The sequence below is a fragment of the Pteropus medius genome, unplaced genomic scaffold (assembly GCF_902729225.1).
Source record: "Pteropus medius unplaced genomic scaffold, Ma_sr-lr_union100, whole genome shotgun sequence".
Taxonomy (NCBI): Eukaryota; Metazoa; Chordata; class Mammalia; order Chiroptera; family Pteropodidae; genus Pteropus; species Pteropus medius.
Window position 1 is genome coordinate 10,079,742 of NW_024349801.1, and position 20,907 is coordinate 10,100,648.

The 20,907-nt window shown below is 41.3% G+C and overlaps 1 protein-coding gene across 7 annotated transcripts in view; it reads right to left on the bottom strand.

The window, feature by feature from the left end:
- WWOX (WW domain containing oxidoreductase) overlaps window positions 1-20,907 on the bottom strand; it is a 932,057-nt gene that overhangs the window by 359,689 nt on the left and 551,461 nt on the right. The window lies entirely within an intron of this gene.

The window sequence follows — 20,907 nt, forward strand, 5'->3', positions numbered from 1 at the left end:
CTGGGCCCTGGAGTCACACAGAACCTCAGCTCCCTCACTTGCTCAGTGAGTTTATGCCACTGACCTTTACTATCCCATCTGTAAAATGGGCTTGACCACCATGCTTCCCCTTCAAAGGCTGCCCCGATGTCATGTGTGTAAAGCCCTTCGCACAGAGCCTAGCCCATGACCACTACTTGACTAGTGTCAGCTCTCACTGTTTCAGAGGATCAGCCATTCAGTTTTTCACTTATTTACACCTTCCATTGATGCTTATGTGCTTTGCAGATAAATCTGCTGCAGCCTCCCCGCGCGCCCCCCGCCCCGAAAGGCAAGCTGGGGTCCTGGAAAGGATGGCAGTTTTGTGACCAGAGAGACCTGAGGTCACGTCCCCTGACAAAGCTATTTACCATGAGCTCTCTGACTTCCCTTCCATTATCTATAAAATGGTGGGGAAATCACTTGAACTTGGCTGGCTGGTCCTAAATAGGACTATAACTGAAAAACATAGCTCTATGTCTTGCCAGTAGTGAGTGCTCCATGATGCTACTTCAAGTAAAAAGAAGACTGTGGCAGAAAGAGAAAGAGCAAAGTCAAGGAATTCCTTGAAAGTCTGTGTTCTTATATATTTCTCGTCAGCGTGCTCTCAGCCATCCTTAAAATGCACAGCATTGCAGGGACATATACGGACTTTTGTGTAAACTTTATGTAAATTCCATGATACCAGAGGCTGGGCTGTTTTACAGAATAATGTCTGTTAGACCCCAGATGAGGGCTTTATTCAACATTTATTGAAAGAATGGAATATCTCTAGAACGATGCAAGCAATGATGCAGGCAAGTGACCCATCTCCTCCTGTGGCACCCCGAGATGTGGGTCACCATGGAAAACATGCAGGTGATAATGGCTTCCCTTACATCTTTCTGCTTTGGGAAGCACTTGCCTCCAAATTCAGCATGGAATCGTGGGATGGCCTGGGATTCTGACTTCCTCATTCACACAGGCTGCTGATACAATAATGTGATTACCAAGCCCCTCCCCTACCTAAGACCGCACTGCCCAGCCACCCCAGCTGCAGAATACAAACATCTGTCGGCATCATTAAGGCATTTCTATACAGTACCGACTAAGGGCTGACCCTGTGACCATTTCCACCATTAGATTTGAATGACCTCAGCAGCAGGGCTGAAAGGCCAGAGTATTAATTCACAGAACCACAAGCTCCATTTAAGATTTAATTTGAGATAACGAAGAGCTACTGAAAGTGTATTCAAACTTCTAAGCAGGCAATAAAAGGCTTTTCCCTGTTTTTCAAGTTGAATATGAATTCAATATTTCTTTAACAGAATTTATTCGCAAATTTACAAACAACATGCAAGCCTCTTTTCTCTTTTGCCAGTTCCTTTTGCTTAATCGAGCTCCCTTGTGATGTTCCTTTTTAGTAACCTTTTTTCCCTTCCTTCCTAATTCACAAATGGCTGCCTGTTAGGAATTACTTTGCAGTTTGATTACATCCTTGAAGAGAAAACAGGCTTCCTTGGGAATCTCTCCCAACATTCTTGTTCCCTTGGATTCCAGCTTAAATATGCTAAGTGTCTGTTCAACAATGATGATGTCCTATAAAAAGCTTTGGCCCTGCAATGCATTTTATTATTTCCTCTAGGAGGAAAAGTGATGGAAGGATTGAAAACAATATGCTGTCCACTTGGAAATCTGTGCTTCCTGGTTCTGGTAAATGTCTAGACTCTGAAGGTTTTATTTCCAAAATATTGAAAATTCTAGCTGGAGATGGGAATTTTAGTTATTTCAAGTAGATTTTAAGACACCAAAGAGTTTATTTTAATATTTAAGATTCTAGCTGGAGATGGGGATGATTCGTTTTGGACTCAGAAGCCCTGAATCTTAGATGGTATTTACTGAGCATCTATTTTGTGTCTGGGACTGGTCGGGTACTTTCTTTGCATTTTCTCAAAAATTCAGTCCAGCTTTAGAAATAGAGGAACTTGGGTTTCAATCCTAGCAAGCAACTTAGCTTCCCCAGGCTTCTTTTCTTCACATGTGAAATGCCACATGCCTCGGTGCTTCCTGAAGGCATCTTTAAAAGTTATAAACATGGTAAACATAAGTATAAAAAAAATACTGTCAGTCACCTGAGCTTGACCCTATGACCCTACAGGAAATGAACAACCCTCCTGGAAACGGCACTGCAAACATTCTGGTTGCTGCTAAGATTATACAATGGGCGAAGGGGAGGACCACGACATTTCACAATCCTGCAGTTCATTTACTTTATTTGTCTTTGGGATTTCAAAATGAGAAGCCAAGTGGGGAGTGGACGGAGGAAGGATAAACTAGAGGCCAGACATAGCTGGTTTGGCTGGCTTTCAACCCACCTCCATCTTGATTTAGCTGTGTAACCTAGAGTGAGTCAGTCTACATATCTGGGCCTCAGTTTTCTCGCTTTTGTCATTTTCTGTTCATGAGGCAAAGATGAGGCTCACTATGGGGGAAGGGCAGATAGATGTTAAACCGCAATTCCTGACACGTAGAAGACGCATAAGATTAAGGCTAAGAGAAGTGACCCACGTGTGTGCAAAGCACTGCAGTGGGTTGGATAGTATTTCCCTAAATTCATGTTCACCCAGAACCTCAGAATGTGACTATGTTTGGGAATAGGGTCTTTGCAGAGATGATTAAGGTAAGGATCAAGATGAGACAATACTAGATTAGGGTGACTCCACTGAGTGCTGTACTTATAAGTGACTGAAAAGGACACACAGGGACACAGAAATGAAGGTGATGTAAGAATGGAGGCAAAGATTAGAGTGATGTTTCCATAAGCCAAAGAACGCTAAGGGTTGCTGACAACCATCGGAAGCTAGAAGAAGGGCATGGGACGGAGGGAGTCGACCCTGCCAGCACCTTGATTTTGCACTTCTGGCCTCCCGATCTGTGAGACAGTAAATTTCTGTTGTTTTGGGTGGCCCAGTTTGTGGTGATTTGTTACGGCAGCCCTAGGAAATCCAAACGGGTGGTGTGGTTTATGTGAAAACGCGAGGCAACTTCTTGAGGAAAGGCCTGGTATTTTCATTTTCGCTGAGGGTGCACTAACCCAGAGCCTGCCCCACCGATTCCAAGAAAAGCTGCCTGGATCGTCTTGGCAGTCAATGGTCAACTTTACTAATGGGAAGGGTCCAAGTAGAACTTCTCTGGTCACCAGTAGGGAACATTATTTTTAAGGATGGAAATATGATTTAGGAACACCAAGGTGTCCCCAGACAATACCCTGATGGGTCTTATCTGATTCCATCATTATTTTCAGCCTCCTGATGGCACTGCTTACACTAGTCTGAGGTGTGCAAAGTCTGTGGTGTCCAGAGCTTCAGGTCTCGTGTGGGAAAGAACATTCTTGAGCTGTACACTGGGCTTTTTGGCCATAAGGCATTCATAACTGTTCTTGCATTGTCTTGGGACTTAGGCTCAACTAGCTGGGGTCTTCTCTCATATGTCTCCTGCCAGCAGGGTCTGTGTGTGTCTTGAGTGCCTCCCGGAGCACCAGGCCTTCAACAGGTGCTCACAGGAGTCAAAGGAATGATGAAGGTGACAGTAAAAGATTAATAAGAAAAAGACCTTACTTGCATTATTTTGTTTCCGCCACATTATCATCCCCATTTTACAGATGTTGATACCAAAGAGCAAAAAGAATAACCGGTCTATCTAGGAAGTTGCAAACCCAGAGTTGAGTTCAAGTCTCACTGATTCAAAAGCCTGAACCCTGAACCACATCAGAGATGCCTCCACGCTTTCACTTAGGGATGAAAATGTTGGGGCCTGGTGGCTCTCGAGCACATTGGGGTAACCGAAGACATTCAATGATACAAATAAATGGTGGTTAACTGAATCACTCATTACAATGACTGTCCTGCCGAGCTTGGCTCATCCTAGCCAAGAATCAGAGAAGGCTGAGAAGATGCAAGAGGAGTGAACTGAACCTGTAGAGGCCAGCCCACTGGATGGGGATGCAGAAGGAGAGTGAACGCTTGTTATGAAATGCACAATTGAGGGCTATGGGCCAAGTACACCGCTAAGCCCTTCACCACTACGATTTTCATTTAATTTTCACAAACCTCCAGTCTAGAGCTGAGCACACTAAGGATTAGAGAGATTAAGTGACTTGCCCAGAAACATTCAACTAAGGAAAGAGATGCCAGCCTAGGCTTCTGACTCTGCTTTTAACCCACACGTTTAACCTCTACTTTATATTCCTTCTCTCCATGCTAATGAATTTATGCCAATATCTTCACTTAGACTTAAGCAACCCTTGAAATTAAGTATGATTGGCTCCATTTTAGAGAAAAAGAAACTAAGGCCCTTAACAGTTAATGAGTTGTCTGGAAAGCTAGTTACACAGTTGAGACAACAAGCGAACCCAGGTCTTTCTTGTCCCAGGGCTTTATACCGTGCTTTAAGGCCTGAGTCATCAAGGCTACAGAACAGCTCACAGCAACCCTAAGCCAAAGAAGAGAGTTTTGTGTGCTGTAATTGGTGATGGTGTGGGAGGGTCGGAGTAGAAGAAAGCATAGGGCAGGAGCTGTGATGTGTACATGCTGGAAAGTAAGTAGACACTGGTGTGACTTAGAGCTCCCTTCCAGGAAGGCACAGGACCTTCAGGTGTCAACCCCTGCAGGTGTGCATGAACTTCAGAGAGTCACATCCTTCCTGGGGCAGTCCACCCAATGTTTAATCAAAGCAGGCACATAAGGGCCTGGGTACATTAACTCAATGGAGTTGACACTCTGATGGGCCCTGTTAGCTCCAGAGCTCTCCATGAGGTTGGCTGAGATGCCTGTTCAGCTGCATGTCAGCTCAATTGCTCCCTGTGCCCACACCAGCTTCATTCCACGGGCGGCAACCCCAAGAAAAGTTCTACAGGATGAACTTCCTCTCAGAGTCAGCTCCCTGGAAAAACTCAATGAGAAAGTTTCTCATTTTTTTAAAAAACAAAACCAAACCAAACAAACAAACAAACAAACAAAAACTATGATGATAAGAAGGCTTGGCCTTGTCAGAAAACCTTTCACTGGGGTGATCTGACTGCCTGCAGACCCTTTTCATCCAAGTCAAAGGGTGGAGAGGCATGGTCCAGAGGAACAGAAGGCTGGGGCTTCCTCGGAGTTTTAGGAGGACGCTGGGAGAGGACAGAGCTTGTCGGAGTGGGGCCCATTTCATACACACAAACTTCTCATTCCGGACGCCCACAAGTGCAGGACTTGACAGGGGCTAAACCTGAACTTCTTTGTTGACATAATTAGTGCTGGCTCCAAGTAAGAGGTTTTGTAGCCAACTTGGCGTAAGTTTGTGAGTTTTGATTGGCAAATTTGAAGCAAAGTTCAGCCAAGTTCTATATCTATTTTGTACTGTGCCTTCTGCGCATCTAAAGAAGCCAACTCTTCCGATAGATATTCAGTTTTATGGTTGTTGGTAGCTGAAGACATTAGCTCTTTAAGTGGACAAATGCTTTTGGCAGACCAGGCTGCACTAGGAAGAGGAGAAATGCCTTCGGGTTCCTCCGAAAATTAATGTAATAAGATGCATTAATCAGAATTCTATCAAGTCTACACACTTGGCCTGGGCTTAAGAGGCAATACTTTGAAATTGCAGTTGGCTAAGCTTCGCTATTCTTTGCAAATCATGGTTGGAAAAAAAAAAATGAAATGAAGTTAATGTTTAAGAAAAACTGGCAACGGGAAAAAGGTTTAAGCAACTTTTAATTCCTTAGGTCCACTAGGGGCTACAGAGGGTTATGGCCAATTTGACCTTTGCATTTCCACAAAGTTACTTCAGACTGGGATCAGAAACAACTAGTTGCTCAGACTCAAAGCCAGCTAAGGACCGGCCTGGGCAATGGCTTGGGCCCAAGTTATTTATTCATTCACTTCTAGCTATAATAACTTACTTTGGGACTGCAATGGAATCCTGGTTACTTTTTGCCTTCAAATGTTTGTAATCAGGTGGTGAGAAACTTTGGAAGCTAAAATAGATTACACAGATGAGCGCATTGGCACTAAGTGACACTTGACTTAAAGATTACCTTCTTGGGAAACCAAACATAGAGCTGCAAAATCAGAGCCAGTACCATTTTTTAGATGACACTATACATTTTAAAGTGACATAACAGTGCCCTGAACATTGTACTGAATTTGGCTGTCTTTTAATGTGACACAGCTGCATCTGTATTTACTATTATAATTCAGTACCCAAGAGATGAATATTTTTAAAGACAAAGGGCCTGGCTTTTGTGGAAACATTTTCCCCTCTTGTATCAAAAAAAAAAAAAAAAGTGGCTCCTGCTTGTCTGGTAGACTTCAGTAATTGGCAAGATTTTGAGTAAGCTCTTTTAAGAGCCCTTCGTTTCTATTTTCACATTAAACACACTTGCAATATCTATTAAAAGCACAAATACTGAAGCACACACCAAGACTATCAATGAGCTTACATCTGGAGTCCTTGATATATTAGGAGAAATGAAGTGAGCATTCATATAGTTTTATTTCTTGGGAACTCAGACGTTGGAGGGGAAGAGGCTACCCTCTTTCTCTTGCCTCCTGGACCTAGCCAGTATCCCACATTTTATATCTAGTCAATATCCAAGGGTTTATCTGAAGGGGTCAAGTTCAGGATTTGATTAAAACAACAAATAGTGGATTCTGCCTTCATCTCAAGGAGTATTTCCATGAAAGCCTGGGGGATTCCCTGGGGGAAAGGCAGAACACACACATGGATATTTCTGCCATGTTCTGCCTGGCACCCCATGGCCTTACTGTTCCAGGATGATTGAGCAATATCTCTGGAAGGACACACAAGGTCATCCAGGAGACTTAGGAACATCTGAGAGAGAGCAGGGGCAGTGAGTGGGTTGGGGAGAGCCTCTGGGCCTTGAAGGAATCTTCAAAGTCATTCTCAAGGTTACAGCCAGATGCAAGCATGGACTTGTAGGCAGCCAAGCTGAAGGATGAGGGTCATTTAAACATGGGCAGAGAGGTCTGCCTACAGCTGCCCTTGGCCTCAGACTGACAGTTGCACATCTAGCTCTTTAGCTCCTTTCCAGCTATCTTTAAAAGAACAGAAAGGAGAGGCTAGAAACCCAAGGGAAGGAAAAGGAGCCATAACTCAGCAGATGTCTTCTTTTAGACTCTCCCTCCACCCCCATAAATGTGTGTTTTGGATGAAAGTTTATGCATTGGGCAAGGAAATAGTCATGATCTGAGGTTTCAAACTATATCTGTCAGTCAGAGTCCTGGCAGGATACAGATGGCACACTCTAAATGGGTAATTTGAGGAGCTTTTAATAAAGGCACTGTTTGAGAAGGTCATTGTAGGGTCTAAGGAACCAGTGAGATTTAGTGCAGTATCCTGGGGTTAGTACAGTAGAAAGAACTCCCCACCCTTGACAGATGAATGGTGATCCTTCTACCAATGTCCCATCCTGTGGGGAGCAAGCCTGGGGACCGAATAGCCTAACTTTGCTTTGTTCTGAATTCTTGTTAGTGACCATCATTGCTAAATCTGGCCTGAGGATGAGAGGGCAAGAGAGTCCATTGAGGTGAGCCTCCTGGGACAATGGGGCAGAGTCGGAGGGAGCGGGAGGGGGCTAAGATAACCAGTGCATAAATCATACTCTAAGAGGCCTTAGGGGGCCTTATGGGTCCTATTGCAAGGGCAAATGAGAGGTCAAGTGGGAAGCACATTGCCCATGCTTCCCCTCTTTCAACCAAGAGGCACTGGCTGTGATGTTTTACATATTGGCATGCCACATCAGGTGTCTCTTCTCCCAGTAAGATCTGATTTGGAAATCCCTAGCCTAGATGTTATCTCTGGTTTCTTCCAGGTCTGTGGTATGTGATTCCATAGGAAGAAATGGATGCAATCTATAGAGTGCACACCCCAAAATCACATTTGTTAGCAAAGAGCACTGACACTTGATCCACGGCCACAACTCCTTTTGTTTTATACATACATGGAAAAGCCAAGATTGTGAAATATAGGTTTATTTTAAAGTTGTGTTTTTTTTGTTTGTTTGTTTGTTTTTTAAAGAAGTCATATTGTGGTAGTTTTATTTCACAATGGGACATGAGAGATCTAAGAATTATAACTAAATAAGTAAAATATTTTTGAACAAAGCTCCTTTTGGGGCAAAAGTTTTTTTAGGGGTAAAAAGAGATATTTCAATGGGAGGATAAAAAGGAGGAAGATGGACAGGGGAAATTAAACTCCAGAAAGATGAAAAATTAATGCCTTAAAAACACACAAAGTAGAGGCACATTTTTGCTGAAATTCTCTGGGAGAAAGAACTGGAATGGCTTCCCAGTAACTAGCTCCACTGGCCCTCAGGGAATAGACCAGCCAAGCTGATGATCTTCGGTTAGGGAGCTCTTTTGGGCACAGAAAACTTAAGGCGGTGTGCCAAGGTGGTGTTATCAAATGCAGATATTCAAGCAAGAAGAGAAAGAGAAAACTCATATAAAAAACAACAGGTGCCTAAACCAAGGGAGATATAAAATAACCTACAGATTGCGGGGTGGGGGCAGGCCAGCCTTAGGAAGGTTAGAATTGGGGCTCTACCTTTTCTAATATAGATTAATGACTCGCTCAAGCAAGCAGCTATGAACTTGCCAAATGTGCTGACTGCCTGAAATTAGCAGAGGTGGTGACTAAGGAAGGAAGAAAAAAAAATAAAATGAGCTACATGTGAATGTGCCTCACTCATCCTGGTCTGACGTATGACAAACAAAATTAATGGAGACAAAGAGAAAGCAACAGGTATTGTGTAGTAGAAAACAAATACCGAATAAAAACGACTGATCTCAAAGGAGGTCTTCTGCTGTTGTTGGTACAACCTTGGGATTACTGCGGACACACACACTCACACAGCAAGCCCCCCACACATACCCACTCACATATGCATAGAGCAAAGCCAAGCACAGCAGAGTAATGCGGGCATAATTATATCTCTTAACCAGGACAAAACGTGTGTCCTCAGAAATTAGAATAGATTATCATGAACAGTGGCAAAACTTAGCTCAAGTATCAAACTCCATTCTGGTCACCACCTTATAAAAATGTTATTAATCTAACACTTGAAAGGTATTAAAGAAAGCATGGAGACTGATCCTCAGACTCAAAAATCGGAGTGTTCTTTAAAGGGCTATATACATATAGTTTAAGAGGCAAGAAAAAAAAAAGGGAAAAATTCAATAAAAAGGTTTATTATATTAGGGCCTGAAATATCTTTGGGAAGTGGATGACTCTATGGCAGCAAAATACCAAAAATCAGAAGCAACAGTAAAGGTAAATTTGAGAAGACAAATATTTTTTTCTGAAAAAAACAAACAAACAAAAAACCCCAAAAACTAAGTATCAACTAATTATGGGGAAAAAAGATGTGTATACAAATTACAACAACAACAACAAAAAGCAAAAACCATACACATATCTCACTATTCTTCTACAACATGATGGAGACAATAGAATTTAGCATAAATTTAAAAGGAAACAAAAAATGTAAAAGGATATAAAAAGGAGTGAAAGGAAGAAAGAAAGGAAGGAAGAGAAGGAGAGTGTGAGGGGAGGAGGGAAGAGGGAAAGGAAGGAAGAAAAGGTAGCGGGTATAGAGAACATATACAATGATACTTTCTAAATGGCATTCTAGGGACATAAATGAACTAGCAAATATAATTCTCCCAAGGAGAAAATCCAACCCAGGTATCTGTGAATCAGGAGAGAATAGAGGATCTGGAATTAATTGGCAATTTCGGAATTCTTTAAAAATATACACCTGTATGTGGACTTAGTGAGTATGTGTGTACACATAGGTATGTCTCAACTCAGAATGTCACAGAACGCTAATTTTCTCAGATTGTGAATTACCAAACTCCATTCACACTTTTTAATCAGTTGTTCATATGCATTCCCCTGAAATTCAGAAGATGAGAGAAGACAAATCTTCACACTAGCATATGGCCTGCCTGTCCCTTTATCAGCCTCTGAAATACAGAACAGGTTTCTGAAAATCAAGAAAGCCCCTTGATGTGTCTGTCCTAGGTTCACCACATAGGCTTCTGGCACTGGAAGTCCATGCCTGAAAATGCCTGTGACATTTTCTAACTGTCTGAATGCATAGTCCACGCTGCATTACTGTCTCTTCTGGCATTTTGACAAAATGATGGAGCACTTGTCTTTTTGGATCTTGTNTTTTTTTTTTTTTTTCCTCCTGCGTAAGATGATTTGTCTCTGAAAAGAAAGTCTTAATATAGTTTTTTCTTCAGAGGGGAGCAAATCTAGTTTGCTACCCACCCTCTTCCACACTTGATATTACAGGCCACTTCAGTTGGGGTTAGGCAGGCTCAAAAATGAGAAGCAAATGTCCTGTTCAGTAGGCAAGAATCACTTGGAAGAATCAGCTGAAGGTAATGTTCTCTACTGCTGCCGATTTTGCCAAGGCAATCATGGTGGCAGGGAATGATGCTTTAATCAGTTGTTGACTATTAATTCCTTTTGACAATAAATATGCCTCTAAGAGTCTCGAGTGACACAGAGGGTCCCATAATACTTCCTAGGAAAGTTTTCTATACTGACATGTCATGTTTGATGGCTCATCATGAACTGTCAGTGTGTTGCCATTCCCAAATGTGGAAAACCACTATAGCTATTATGTGCACATAAACACATTAGCTTATCGCGTGTGGCAGGATACGTGATTGGGCAGAACCTGACATTTAGGTTAGCCACTATTTAAAAGTTATAGGTGGAAACTGCAAATCAGCTGGGAACAAAGCTATGTTCTGGTAGAAATTTCTTGAGTATTTCAGCATAGTTTTTTGTAGCATCAGGCAGTGGATACCCATCGCTTTGAAGGGGTGTCAAAGTTCTAATAAAACTGTCAGGGCTCTTCTTCCCCATACTACTTTTAACTCACTGGTTAAGATCCACGTTGTTGATGCTTCTGCTGTGCTGTGAGACTTGCTAGATAAAGAGGATACCAAGGGCCTCCAAGGGAGAATGTGTTTGTGGGGGGTGGGGAGGGTGAGTGTGAATTGCTGACCCAGGAGAAGAGGGCAAGGTTGAGTGCATGCACGACTGAGCTGCCTCATGTGGTGTCACCCATTGGGAACAGCAGCCGAAGAGCTTACAAGAGTCCTGCGAGGAGCACGTGGACGCACAGAGCGCACCGTCCTCCCCTTCCCTCTTTTTTTCCCAATTTGGCTTTAAGAAACTGTCATCACACCTGCGGGGCAAATGAAGGCACAGCAGCCTGCTAGCGAGCCCGTTTATTCTTTTTTTCTAGAAGACATTTGTTAGTAGGAATAGCCCTTTTGTACTGGATGAAATCTCTGGGATTATTGAAAAACTGAAGAGAGGAGAGAAAGAAAAGGAGGCACCAAAAAGAAAAGCTGGACGTCTGCCTATCTGGGGCAAGTGGAAGGTGGGAAGGGATAGTAGCAGCTGACACCAGAGTAGCTGGGGTGGAGGAATGGGCTTCGGTTATTAACCTGAAAATTAATAACAGATTTTTATCTCATTTGTACCTGCTGGGGAAGCAAATCATGTCAAATACACACACACGCGCGCACGCGCGCACGCACACACACACACACACACACAAAGTATTTTTTTCATTCAAAAAATGAGTTTTCCTTCCCAGAATGCCATGTTGGATTTGTTTTTAGATCTCCCTTGTCGCTTTGCTTTGGTCTCTGTCCTTCCCAACCACTGCCCCTCATTCCCCCCCAAACTATTAAAACATTCTGCTTAGAAATTTAAGTAACAGGACACATAGTCTAAAGCAAACCAAGCAGGAGAAGCATCTGTACATTTTCCCATCTGACTTGAGGTTGCCTCTGAGAGGGAACAGGGGATAAAGAGAAAGAACTACTCCCTCTATGAACGGAACACCATGTCTCCTCAGTGCTTTGTGGCATCCATAGCTCATTAGCTATAGTTAAGATGAAGCCTATGACCTCTAGGGCCATAAAACTCCCCATAATAATTCATCAGGTCCTGAGAGTTCCCCTAAGTACATTTAGATCAAGTGCATGACATTTCCCCCTGATGGTGGCATTGGCTAATGGCCTGACAGATTTAGATGGCTCCACCAAGTCACACAATTGTATTACATATGTTCAAATGAGTGGCTATCGTTGAGGTTGATGGGTGGAGATGGACTAGCAGCAGTTTAGGCTGGTAGTCAAGACCACACACCGGGGCACTGGGAAAATGTGACACTTTGAGCCTCAGTTTACTCATTTTTGAAGTAGGGATATTAATATTGACCACTTAGATCTGGTGTGTGGATTATGTGGGATAAATGTCTGGCTCTGTGAAGGAAATCAGAGGCAATGGCTTAATTTTCTGTTGGCGCATACGTTTAAATCAATGAGGTGTTGATGAAGAAATCTCCACTTCCCTCCTCCATGAATGGACTTCAGTCTCCTTCCCCTGGTGGCTGCACACATTTCTAGCATGAGAACCCCTTTCATGACATCAGAAATTCATAGACACCCATACCTTTAGTAACCAGCTATTGAGTACATACATAATGATCAAGTGCTACTATGAATTCAGTAATACTTTAAAATGAATTCCTATTTTATATATCATGATAGCATTTTTCCACATTTGAAAACCATTTGTATCTACATGCAAGACCTATTATTTCTTCTGTCTATGCTATCACACTTGTAGCATATATGAATTTGAAGAAATCTTCCAATAATTCCTGGGTCCCAGGAACCTACAGAACACAGGAATGAATTGTACTCTTAAGATATACTGGAGGTCTGGAGCCCTTGGGGGTGTCAGAGAAGGAAGAGATTAAAGGGGTTGGCAGAGGACATGATCTTGAGGCTGAATTCCATCGGTGCGTAAAAAAAGGGGGTGAAGAGTGTTTGCTGTAGGGAATTCCAATCAGTTGAGCCCAGGCCCTAGAAGGTTCTGCAAATGGGGGAAGCGGCTTAGGCACACATGACTCCGAAATAAAATGAGAAATTTGAGCTGGTTGACTTTAATTCTGGAGTGAACAAGGAAAGAAAAAAAAAAAAGGAGAACCAACCTCTAAAGCAGCACTTTCCAGTTAAACTTTTTGTGACGATGAATATGTTCTGTATCTGTGCTGCCCGATCTGGTAGCCACACGCAGCCATTCAGCACTTGAAATGTGGCTAGTGCAACTGAAGAAGTGACTTTTAAAAATCCTTATATAATTTTAATTCATTTAAATTTAAATAACTACATGTATCGAGTGGCTACCATGTTAGACAACACAGCTCTAAAGTCTGCTTGGGCTTGTTTGGAGAGACCCTGACGATACAATAGTAAGCAGTTTCTTCTCTTTCTGAGAATCAGCGGATGGTGGTTAAAGGCTGGCATCCCTCAATCGAAGAAGGGATTTCTTTCTAGAAAGCATAAAACACTCCTCGGTGAAATTGAGTTGCTTTATCCCACAGCACCCTGCCTTTGCCACATTTGAATCAGGTTTTAGCCACTGTTATTAATTAGAAACAGTACATAAGCAAAAACATGTAAAATAAACCCGAGTCTTGGATACTAAAACTGTCATTTTTTTACATGGCCTCATGATTCAACGATTAATGGACCTTAAAACAATCATAAAACATCAAGGCCCTTGCTCAAGCTTAGAAGAACAAGAATAGTTTTACTTCTGTTCCAGTCTTCTCGTTTTAAATTCATTGGGTGTCACCGAGCTCTGTAAACACTTTTAAGTATTTTGACATTGTGGTATGAGATGTTGTTAATCTGTTTCCTCCCTGACCTTCATTGGCCAGCAGCATGTTGCGACTTGGTGTAAAATTCATGAAAAACAGCAAGGATGTACTCAGTGACATACGTTGGGACACAATAAACCTAAATAATAGCAATAATGTGCAGATCCCAATTCAATAAACTAACTCAGCAAAGATTTATCGAGCGTCCTGTCTGCACCAGGCATGTGGTGGACACTTTGCACATGTAACATATTTCATGTGCATAATCCTCAGCACAGACACACTGGGTCAGCATTAATGTCCCCTATTTTATAGATAAGCACACTGAGGACCATTCAAGCAGCAAGCAGTGGGCGGAGATGGGATTCAAACCCAAGTTTTCTGACTCCCAAACAACACTTCTTTTCCCAGGATACCACTGGAGGATATTAACTTTTCGCTTATGATCTGTGGCAGACTATATTTTTCGAAGGCCATGACAATATTTCTAGTCTCACATTACCTTCCAGAACCCTCCCATTGTCCCATCAAGAGGCAAAGTCTGTTTCCTCTCCCCGTAAACCTGGGCAGGCCTTTGTGACTGCCTGGACAAACAGAAGGCAGGAAAACCAATGCTACATGACTTCTGTGGTTAGGTCATAAAAGGCAATAGAGAGTTTGCTTGGCTCTCTCTCTCAGGACACTCAGTCTGCCATATTGTGAGGAAGACCAGGATGAATGGAAACAACATGTGGGCATTCCAGTCCACAGTCAAGATCAACCCCCAGACTCACGCGTGGACAACATTCAGATGACGCCAGTCCTCGGCTGACACTGACTGGAGCAGAGACAAGCTGTTCCTGGCAAACCCCACTGAAACCACGGATTCATGAACAACATAAATGTTGTCATTTCAAACTACTAAATTTTGGGGTGGTTTGTTATAACGATAGTCATTGGAACATGATCAAACTTTAATGAAACACCGAAGAACAGGCAAATGCTTTAATTCCCTTATCAAAGACATTCAATGGCTAGATGATGGGTTCCCAGGAAAGAAATCCTGACAGCAAAATGATAAAGGCCTTGGCTTTGGAGAAACACTGAGAATTTGGAAGGTTTGTTATACCAGGGAATTAAATGGGACACTCGATGGAAATAACAGAATGCCTAATGAGTATACCATGAAGACTTATAGGACTATATGTGTACTGCTTTGACTACTAAGATTTATCTACAGCTTTGGAGTAATTTACTAGTTTGGCTCTGAAAGACTTCACAGCTTAAATGGATCTTCCACTTCTATATCTTGGGGCTATGAAGTGGCAATAGGTTTCTTTCACAATTTTTGGGAGATGAGAAAAATGCTGTTGGAATGCTAGCCAGGGAACCCAACGAGGAGAAGGAAGATTTTACTCAGTTCTGAATTCACAAGTCCTGGCACTGTCCCTGGCAGTTTTTAGAGGAACTGAAAGAAAAACTGGAAAAACTCATGGAGATACAGCCATACACATGGTTAAAGAAGGTTGGCAAAATGTGACAGCGACTTCTATTGGACACTCGCACATTTCACAAAAAATAAGAGGTTCTCTTTTAACAATGAATAACCTAGGATCCAAAGTGGAACGTGCCATTTTCTATACATCCTCAAGGTGGTTCCTATCTGTGTTTGACAGCCCGGAAGTGCTGGCAAACTAATTAGATCCCTCTCAAATACATTTTTCCTTTCTTGGTTAAGATTTCTTTGATTATCTTGAAAACTGTACGGTCTATTTCTGAAATTTTGATAGTGATACTCTTAACTTCATTTATATGACTATAAACACACATATTTTTATTTTTAAGGTATGTTGCAAGTATCAGAAGAAAGAGACATTTTGCACGGGCTTCCCAAATATAGACGGAAACCATCCAAAAGCATTGAGAGCGATATTTAAATCTTTCGGTAGCTGTTACTTTGCAAGAAATTTAGATTAACTGGGTTGCTTTTAAAACCTGTAATACAGCCACAGATACATCCTGAGAATCACAAAATGCCTAAGGTATAAACAATTTTTTTTTCTTTTTATTTATGGCTGTGAATTTTCTGTGCACACCTGTACTATCAAGGTAACTTTTGCTATAAACAGCATTTTAAAATTATCACATAAAAAAACTATCAAGCACTAAATTAGAAAAAAACAGAAATTCAAAAGTGATAGTTAAATTTATGAAGCAATTCTGCTACACTCAAAGGCTCATTGCTTGACATGTAAAAAATTTTGAGCTGTGTGTAAGGCCTGGGTATGAATTTCTCTCCAGTGGGGGAACCACAATCCACACCAGACTCTAAATGAGAGCCACATGCAGAACATATGTGCTTCGGATGTGCGCTTGTTTGCATGACTAATGGTGATAATATTAAAAGTCTTTTCTCATCATTTCAATTCTTTCTTTCTTTTTTTTTTTTTATTTGGCTGAATGCCTTTTTTGCTACCTCCAAGAGCTGTTAATTTTGCTCACTGCCGAGCAAAAGTCAAAGTCAGAGTCTAAACAGCTTGTAATGAGTTTTCAATGGCCCATCTCAATGAAATTGAGGGCAAAGACCAGCCGGCTCAGGCAATGTCAGCCCTCGGAATTTATTAGCGAGGGTGAGTTGTGTTGGGGGGAAGGCGCAGAGGAGGAGCTGAGGTTCCTAGGCTCTTCAAGAGGACCCCCAGCCTTTATTAAAAAGTGGTGACGGCAGGGCACACACCATCAGACCTATCTGCCACCAGCCTCCACTGCTGCAGGGTTATTATACCTAATTGGGGAGTGAAGGGGAGAAAAGTTTCCTGTAAGAAAGAACAGTTTCCATCTCATGGTGATGCTGTTACTCCAATCTCTGCCCTCTCCATGGATTCACGAAGAAGGAAGTGCTCTTTTGTTCCTCAAGATGCTCCCCTCCTCCCAACACACACACCTGTCTTAACCTGCTATGATGATTTAGGCAAAATGGAGCAATATTCAGTTTTCGAGTTGTGACTGTTATTCATTCAATTCTGTTTAAATTTCTCTGTTGCACCCATTTCCTACGGATCCCTTATGATTTTACTTCCAAGAAAACCCTTTAGAACCACACAATACTTTTTTTGCACAGATGCGAATTCTCCCTAGAAAACAGAATTCTGCATGAGGCGAACAAATTCTACATTTGAGAGTGCAGATCAATTTAACAATATATTCTTTGGCCAAAAGAAATGCACTGCAAAGCCACTAAAATAACACACTTGAGCAAGGTAGTGGTTTGGGAGGGACAAAACTTACTTCTGCATAGCCACATGTTTTTATTTTTGGAGGAACCTGTGGTGTTTGTGCTAAGGGTTGACATTCCTGTGAATGGAATAAATTAGGACTGTTGGATTCTCTAAGATAAATTTGTATGTAATTGATATCAAATTATGATTGATTCCAATATATTTTTTACGAAGTACCTACTAACTTCCAGCCATGGTGCCAAGCACCAGGAATTCCATGGCAGGCCTGGCGATCAAATTCATCTGATCTTTCCCACCATTCATTCATTTCTTCAATCATTCATTCATTCATCACAAAAATTTATCAAGTACATGCTAAGAACAAAGCTATAGACTAGGTTTAGAGTAAAATGTCTGGTCTCCACCCTCAACTAATTCAGACTCTAGTGGCATAGAAAAATTCCAGATTAATATAGTAGATTTCCAAAGCTTTCCACAAACCACTAACTTCTTGTTTGTTTAAATAGACCTATTTCCCCAGCATTCACCTTATTCAACTTACTTATTCACTTCTGCTCATAGTCATGTCCCTTTTCATGTCTCACAGCGTTACTGGGAAAATTAAACATACATTGAACGTCTTACACAGAGTCTGTATAGGAATGTGTTGTATGCATTCAATAAATAGCAACACCCGCCCCCAAACCCCCAAAATGTCACTCTTTGTGTTTAATATAGCTGTATATTTAAAAAGCATGTCTGATCTAACAGTGAGAATTACTCACGCACACATTCTTAGTCATTTTCACAATGACAATAATGCTAATAACAATAACAATAAGAAGTGGTCGTGGTGGCAGCAGCAATTACTCGGTGCCAAACTCTGTGATAGGCCGTCTACATGCATTATCTCATTAAATTCTCATTTAACCTGTGAGTCAGGTACTATTTTTATCCCATTTTGCTGATAAAAGGTGGACAGAGGTTAAGTGATTTACCCCATATCACAAAACTAGTGCATTTCAGATCAGGGAAATCTGACTTCAAAAACCTATAAAACAGCAAAACCCTGTTTAAGATTGTAAATTCTACACAGCTTTAACCTTTTATGCTAAAACTGAAATGTCCCTTTGTCCAAAAGTGAAATGTAATTGATCCACATACACTTAGGAGAGGGACTCACGGTATGCACATGTGCTGGAAAGAGATCTGTCTCTAAAACTCGCCACCAACTTTGAAACTCCATGTGTAACTTCGTTCAGAAACAAATTAAAGGGGTGACACTATTAGTGTGGAGCAAGGGGTCAAGAATTCCCCTGATAAGGACCAGATTCCTTATCAATTTACCAACTGCGTTCAAATGCTAGGGGCATAAATATCCTCACAGGAAGTTAAAATGCCAAGTGTTTTTAAAAAATAAGAAAGAGAATTTCATAAACAACTGCCCAGAAAATTGTAGCATGGAAGAAATAAACCATTACATGGGGCTATATACATGCTTAATGGTTTTTGTATTTTACAAAACTTCCCTAAGAGAGCTTGGTGCTTAATGCCTTATACTGTGGAGCACCTCACTACAAAGTTATAAACTATCAGACTATTCGTTGGCTAAGAAAATCAGCCATGTGAGTGCAAGGCGGAAAATGTTATCGCTATAGAAGTTTGTCATGGTTGTAACAAGCCTGACATAGACTAGACATACCGGCCCGAGCGAACCAAGCGTTAGGGTTTTTGAACAATTCTCTCATTCTGAAAAGTGACCTGAAATTAAGAGAGCTCCCACGTGAACCCCTCAACTGTCTACAGCTGAATCTCTGATGTGGCCAGCTTCCCCATTCGTTGTCAGCCGAAGTTGCAAACCAGTTAGCAAAAGAAGGGGACGAAAAATGCTATCAGTGAGGACAGTCGCTGTGAGGTAATGCACGTCACAGGCTGATTCTGATAGCATACGCTTCCCCCGCTTGCCCAGCCCTCCAAAGTCTTAGAAGAATGAAAGAGCTGAGAGGAACTCTCTCGTGGGCTGATTTTCACACCCAGTATCTAGAGGTTCCTGAAGACATCACATCACTCCATCTGGTCACCCTTTTCCAAGCAAAATCTCATAGCAACATATTTGTCTTTGTGCTGAAAGCACATGGCGTGCATTTAAGGAAAACCCAGCCCTTTCCTGGCATTCCTCTGAAATACCATGCCCGAAAAGCCTGACATTTTTTCTTTTTTTTTTTTTAAACCACGGAACAGTGAACATTTATACAATCATTAAAATCGTATCTACCACCATATTTTCTCTCCTCAGTTTTAATACATTTTTATAATTGCATTGAAGATATTCTAACCCTGTTTTTAGTGCAAAGATAAAATTTATGAACCGTGACAAACGTATCATCTTAGAGCCAACCCAAAGGATAACAATATGCATAGCAAAACCCAAGTCTTAGCTCCCTTCTGCCCATTTTAATGGGGCAGGAGAGGAAAAGAGTTCATTTGAACCCCAGTCCTCAAGTTCCAGTCATGAAGGATATTCCCTATTTGTGCCTGAGAGCCCGGATGCACTTCAAGGAAAAGGATTCATTCACACAGAACATTTTCTAAAGTTACATACATAATTGAAACTGTGACAAATGTGTATTTTCAATTTTTATATCAGTTGTAATTGTGGCAGTTTCTGTCAACATAACCAAAGGTATTTAATTAGATTTGTTCTCTCCATGGCTCACCCACCTCCCCATTTATCTTTTTCCAAATTTCCTTAAGAGCATGTTTTAGAGGACATTTAAAAAAAAAAAAGGAACAGAATGGGGTAGCAGAAAAGACAGCTAATAAGTACGAGAGAAAGTGGGGTTCAGAGTTCAGTTGGGCCACCAGGGAGCTGGGTGACCTTGAATGAATTCCTTCACCTCTCTGGGCTTTGCTCTCTTCATCTATATAAAAAAGGATTTGAAGTGGGTTTCTGAGCTTTAAAATGAAATGTTACAAAGAGATTATTTAAAATAAAACAAAACACCTCCAGCTTTCAGACTATATGACTGGTTAGAAAAATCGCTTTTAAAAGAAAACCTTAAATGTTATGAGTTCTTAAAAATTCAGCAATCACATTTATTTGAATGTATTTACAAACCTAGATGGACATCATGAAATTAAAAAAAATATATATATATTTTTGTACACATCTACCCTGGGGGTTCTGCTTCTCCTTGTAGAGTGTACCCTGGCCACAAACTCTCTGCTGAATGGGAGAGAGGAGACTAAAACTCTGGGTGAACTTTTCTGAATTGCCTCTTTTTCTTTAGAAACAGAGTTTTAAATATTTCCTAACTTTACATAATAGCCTCGAATAAGACACAAATGCTAGGAATCATAATGAAATGGAGGTAATCTACACAATTTAAAAAACACTTATTATGACAAAATGGATTGACGAGGTATGGGCGACACAAGCACGCATAAATGAAATGCATCCCGCCGGAAAAGCATTTTGCTCACATTGTCATTTACAGCTCCTGAATTAATAGACCAAGAAAGGCACCACCGGCCCCAACAAAATGCCATAAAACCACTGGCAGCTAGTGGTGTCTCAAACTTTAATTCCCCTGGGGAGAAAAGGACACTGCCTAATCTGTATTCAGTCCTGACATTGGCCGCATCTGATATGGAACATTAGCTTCTAAGTCTCTCAATAGACTCGTGTCCTTCAGTTTATATTACTTTATGTTAATAGTAGAAAAATTACACACAACATCATTTATCATTGTTATACTCTGCTATACATCCCGTAGCTTATTTTAATATATTTATTTACCCCTGAGACGGTGAGAAATTAAAAACATATATGTATCAGGAAAAATCTATAGGGAAAGAATCATTGTAAATCTCTTTAAAAAAAAAAAAAGACCTCTCTTAGGTGGAAAAATATATTATATATAGCTAAGCTTGTGAATGATAAGGTGCTTTCTG